The sequence below is a fragment of the Nannospalax galili genome, unplaced genomic scaffold (genome assembly GCF_000622305.1).
Source record: "Nannospalax galili isolate Female #2095 unplaced genomic scaffold, S.galili_v1.0 scaffold1798, whole genome shotgun sequence".
Classification (NCBI taxonomy): domain Eukaryota; kingdom Metazoa; phylum Chordata; class Mammalia; order Rodentia; family Spalacidae; genus Nannospalax; species Nannospalax galili.
This window is the reverse complement of record NW_008341341.1, coordinates 505,722-511,569: the sequence shown is the minus strand read 5'-3', so window position 1 is coordinate 511,569 and position 5,848 is coordinate 505,722.

Sequence of the window (5,848 nt, the reverse complement as noted above, 5' to 3'; positions counted from 1 at the left end):
TACCAATACCAACTTGGGGAGGAAAGGGTTTATTTGTCTTACATATCCTGGGTCACAGTTCATCACTGAGGGAGCCTAAGGTAGGAACTCAGGGCAGAAACCTGGAGGCAGGAGATGAAGCACAGGCCATGGAGGATGCTGCTTACTGGCTTGGTCCCCAGCCCCTGTTCAGCCTGCTTTCTTGTCACACACAGGCCGCTCTGCCCAGGGGTGGTACCACCCACAGTGGGCTGGGCCCTCCCACATCACTCAACAGTCGAGAAGATATGGCCACAGGGCAGTCCAATGGAGGCAATTCCCCAATTGAGACTCCCTCAACCCAGGTGTGTCAAGTTGACACTCAAGCTATCCAGCACAATTGGGAAACAGCCTCTTAAGCACTGGACCACCCAATGAGTGCCCATCATGTGTCAGTCTCGTTATCAGGCCTAGGGATATCAGTCTGACAGGGAAGGCAGGCACTATGGTAAGGATATGCCATTAATGGCTGTCTTCTACTCATTTAAAAATTTTATGTGTAGGAGTGCATTGCCTGCATGTAAGTGTACCCATGTTGTGCAATGCCCAAGGAGGTCAAAAAACGGCATCAGATCCCCTGGAACTGGAGTTATGGATGGTTGTTAGCCCCCATGTAGGTGCTGGTAACAAAACCCGGGTCCTCTGCAAGAGCAGCCAGTGCTCTTAACCACTGAGCCATCAATGCAGCCCTTGGATAATTTTTTTTTTTTTTGGTCTTTTTGAGACAGGGTCTCCCTATTGCCCCAGCTAGCCTGGAACTCACTATGTAGACTAGACTGGCCTTGAACTCAGAGATTCACCTGCCTCTGCCTCAGCAGTTGGGTAAATTCTTAATGGCAAATTGGATGTTATCTGCTCTAGTTATCTTACTGCAAAGGAGGCTCCAAGTGGTAGAGAATGCTTGCCACATGCTTTGTTTGGGTTGGTTTTTTGTGTCTTTTTTTTTTTTTTTTTTTTTTTTTTTTTTTTTGAGACAGGGTCTCCTTGTAGCCCCAGCCGTCCTGGGGCTAGTCACTATGTAGACTAGACTGGCCTCAAACTCAAAGATCCACCTGCCTCTGCCTCCCAAGTGCTGGGATTAAAGATGTGCACCACCACGCCTGGCCGGGTTTGTGTTTTTTTGAGACAGGGTCTCCCTGTAGCCCCAGCTGGCCTGGAACACACTATAACCAGGCTGGCCTCGTTCTCACAGAGATTCACCTGCCTTTGCCTCCTGAGTGCTGGGACTAAAGGTATACATGATCACACCTGGTACCAAAGTGCTTTTGAAGAGGATATGGGTTCTCCAATGGGGGTACATGGTTTTTGTTTATTTTTTATTGGTCTTTTTGAGAGAGACAGGGTATCCCAACAGCCCCAGCTTGCCTGGAACTCATTATGTAGACCAGGCTGGCTGGAACTCACAGAGATCAGCATACTTCTGCCTCCCGAGTGCTGGGACTAAAGGCCTGTGCCGCCACACCTGGCTGTTTGTTTTATTTTTTTTTAATTTTTATTTTATGTAGCTCCAGCTGTCCTGGCCACTTCTTTTTCTTTTTAAGACAGGGCCTTCTTGTAGTCAAAGATAACTTTGGACTCCTGATCCTCCCTCCTCCACCAAGTGCTGGGATTATGACCAGTTTTATGTAGTGTTTTGGGGATCTGAACCCTGGGTCTTTCTTGTGTATACTGGGCAAGCACTGTACCAACTGAGCTGCATCACCAGCTGTTTCCTCCTTTAGGGATGAGGAAACTGATGCCCTGACAAGTTTGGCTACTTTCCTACAATGCCACACATGAGTCCACATGTTTTACTTCATGCTTTACTACCCACTCCAAAGTAGGAGACTTGGATTCTGGTCCCAGCTGTCTATAAGCTTGGGTAAGTTTGCCCATCCATAAAATGGAAGGAAATAGGAAGCCATTTTGTGATGTCAAAAAGTCAGAGACTCAGTTGTCAAACTATTTTATGCATTAGATTGGCCCCTTCAGTCCCACTCTTGATTGTGCAAAGTTTTGAAGCCATAATGGGAGGGGCAGGAGAAAAAAGGAGAAAGGGGGTAGGGGAAGAAAGAGAGAGAAAGGAAGAAAGAAGAGAGCCATTCTCCAGTAGGCAAAGTACAATGACAGAGCTGAGCAGAAAGACTGCAAAATTCCCAAAATCAAAGACGCTGTCCCCTTTGCCACACCCCACATCCCACTCAGGAGTTTCTCCAACTGGCAGCCATACCAGCCCCTGGCTCAGCCCGGATTCACCACTGTAGGTTTACTGATTGAGATGCTTCTTCCCCAGAAAGGAGACCATATATAGTCAACACCTAGCTCCTACGCATTCACTGAGCACCTCTTCTCTGCCAGGCACCCTGCTGACTATAGGGACCAGTAGATCCAGTCAGTTCCTTTCTCAAGGAGTTTACAGTCTCTTAGGGGAGACAGCCATATAAACATCTAATGCTAATGCAAGGACTCATGAATATTCAATAAGTGGAAGCACAGCTTTCTTGCTCTGGGAGCACCAAAGCAGCATTTGCCGGGAACCTTGAACATGGTACAGAAGAGGAGGGAAGGGGCATCCCTGATTAAGAAACTGTAAGCAAAGACATGTGCTAGGAAGTCTATGAGGCTGGCTCCACCGAAGTCAGGAGATAGGAATCTGAAAAGGAAATGTGGGATCAAAACAAGGAGAGCCCTGAATGAGCGAGATGCCCTCAGAGAGGTGGTTTGTGAGCTGCATGGGGTCAATTGAGGAAGTGCCCTGACTCTCACCAAAGGAGGAAGTACCCTAAGCTCACCTTTCTAACAAGCAGCATCTTACCCTCAAAGCTTTGCCAGTTTGACAGTTCCCACTCTGCCATCCTCCCCTCCCCCAGCCAGCCCCATAAATGGATCCAGATGGTCATTCCTATTTTCGGTAGTGTTAGGGGAGGGGAAGCTCTGAACCCCATCAATCCTTTACCAAGTTCTCTGTGTTAAGCAGAGCTTCTTCCAGGCCCTGCTGTGATCCTCTGAGCCTGGAAGGCAGCGATAGTCTTTGATGAAGATTTCCCATCTGTCTGGGTGAAAAGGGTAACAGGAAGAGGAGGCATGGACACAGGCCAGGGAGGCTAGTACACTGGGTGAGAACCAAGGTGATGTGTATAAGAGAAGGGACCCTGTGAACAGGTTGTCATGGAAGCCAAGCCTGGGAAGAGGCCCCCACAGGAGTCAGAAATGGAACTGGCATCTCCATCCAGCTACATGGTCTTTGTGTACTGGCTTCTGTAGCTGTCTAGGCCAAAGGGAGGATGATGCAGGCTATGGGGAAGAAACGTAGGGCTCTGTCAGAACATATTCCTAAAGCACTGTGCCCACCAACTTCCAGGAACCCTTTAAAAGGGTTCAGAGTACCAGGAGGTAGCAAGTACAAGCTAGGTTCCTTTCCTCAGACAATCTGTAGCTAATACATGATGCCAAAAGTATCTGTCATTGATTCAGATTAGTGAATACTGGTTAAAGACCACATGTTAAGCACTTTATTAGACACTGGATTTACCGAAGTGAAACACAACATTCCCTCAAGGAGTTTCCAGTCTAGTGGAGGAGGCAAACAGTACATGGCTACAAATGCTTTGAAGAAAAAGGGCATTCCACCCCAGGTATTGCGGTGCATGCCTTTAATACCAGCAGTGAGGCAGAGGCAGGTGGATCTCTGTGAGATCAAGGCCAACCTGGACTATATAGTGAGTTCCAAGACAGCCAGGGCTACCTAGTGAGACCCCCCGCCGCCAAAAAAAAAAAAGAAAAGCAAAAAGACATTACAAAGGAGATTAGCCAGGACTTTGATTTAGATTGGAAGCCAAAAATTGGCTCTGAGACATTTCATCTGAGTCTAGAAGGAATGATGGAAGCTCATTAGTTTAAGTAGGTACAGGGTATATTTCAGGCAGAGGGGAAGAGCATGCGCCATGTTCCTGGGTATGAAAGGATGAAAGAACTGAAAAAGGCTAGGGTACCTGTTGTATAGTGAAGTAGTAAGAGAGCTCCAAAAGATGCCGAGTCTTGTAAGTTAAACCGTAAGATATTTGTGGTTTATCCTAAGTCATGGAAGGCTGCCAGATTAAATATGGCACTACATTAGTACTACCAAATTTGTGGCAGACTCCTAGGAAACTCACTTTGGTTATTTATTCATCCATCCATCCAATCAATGTTTAAAAGGCACATAGGCAGGGCTGGAGAGATGGCTCAGCAGTTAAGAGCAACAGCTGTTCTTGCAGAGGACCCAGGTTTGATTCCCAGCACCCACATAGTGGCTAACAACCATCTGCAACTCCAGTTCCAGGGGACTACGATGCCCTCTTTCGACCTCCACAGGAGCTGCATGACACAGGTGCACTTACATAGATGCAGAAAATTCACTCATACACATAAAATAAAAAATAATAAAGTCGCCAGGCATGGTAATGCACTGGGGAGGCAGGAGCAGGCAGATCTCTGTGAGTTCAAGGCCAGCATGGTCTCCATAGTGAATCCAGACCAGCTGTGGCTACAGGGAGACCCTATCTCAAAAAGATCACAAAAAAGTAAAAATAATAAAATTAAAAGGCTAACAGTGCTACATAGGTAGAGGAATGTCTAAGGCACCGATTTTCCTTGAAACCAGTAGTAGTACTACTGTGATTAAATTTGACTAATGTGATTTATTCATTTGACAACCACAGACTGGACACAATCTATTCCAAACACTGTGCTGGATGCTGCCCTTCAGAGATCATCTGCATAGGCTCATTCATGATCAAGGTTCAAATGTGCTTAAAGAATTTCGAGTGGATTAGAATTATTTTCCGTTATGCTGCCATTTAGGTCTTTAAAAAATCCATTCATTCAGTCATTCAATAAATAAACAAACAGTGAACATTCAGTATTATGTGCACAGTTCCTGGAGTTTCTGCACTGCCATTAGAACTGTACTAGCCTGTGTATTCAAGGACTTTTGGTGCTTCATAACACATACAAAAAAATGCATTGAAGTATTATGTCCTAATAACAGAACAGCAGACTTCAGTAGATCAGCATTAAGGAAGAGTAATTCAATGAAAGAAAGATCTCAAAAGGCATAGCTTCCACCTTCCTGAGTGCATTTGTCCATACCTTCCTGTAGCCTGATTTCCTCTTCCAAAACCCCTTCTTCCCACTACACCAGATTTTACTTCCTTTGTCTATCTCGATATCCCTCTAAAAGCCAAAAGTTTCCAAAATCAGAGCCTGGCTCCTCGGTATTACTGGGTATGATCTTAGGCAATCACTAACTTCTGAGAGCTTCAGTTTTCCTATTTGAACAATGAAGGGACTGTATGACATCTAAGTCGTGATTTCCTCCATCCAGGATGATATTCACACTCTCCTGCACATTGCCCCTCTCTGCCTTCCTGTTTTTGTATCACTGCCATCTGTCCTCTCCCCGGTGCCATCTCTGGTGCCACCAGGCAAACAGCAGGACTCCGCTCAAGTATCTTCTTGCTCCCTTGTTGTGTGTGTCTCTCACAAAGATTTTAATCGGTCCTTTACACTATTATCACTAATTCGTACCACAGAATAAAAGGACAAAGGATATATAAAGACTGTGTTTGGGGTTGGAGAGAGAGCTCAGCGGTTAAGAGCATTAGCTGCTCTTGCAGAGGACCTGGGTTCGATTCCCAGCACCCACATGGCAGATAACCATCTGTAAGTCCAGTTCCAGGGGATCTATGTCCTCTTCTGATCTCCCCGGGCACTTCACAACAGGAATACACTCATACACATACAATTTAAAAATATATATTAAAATATATATCTTATATATACATATATATGTATCTAAGAGACTTGACTT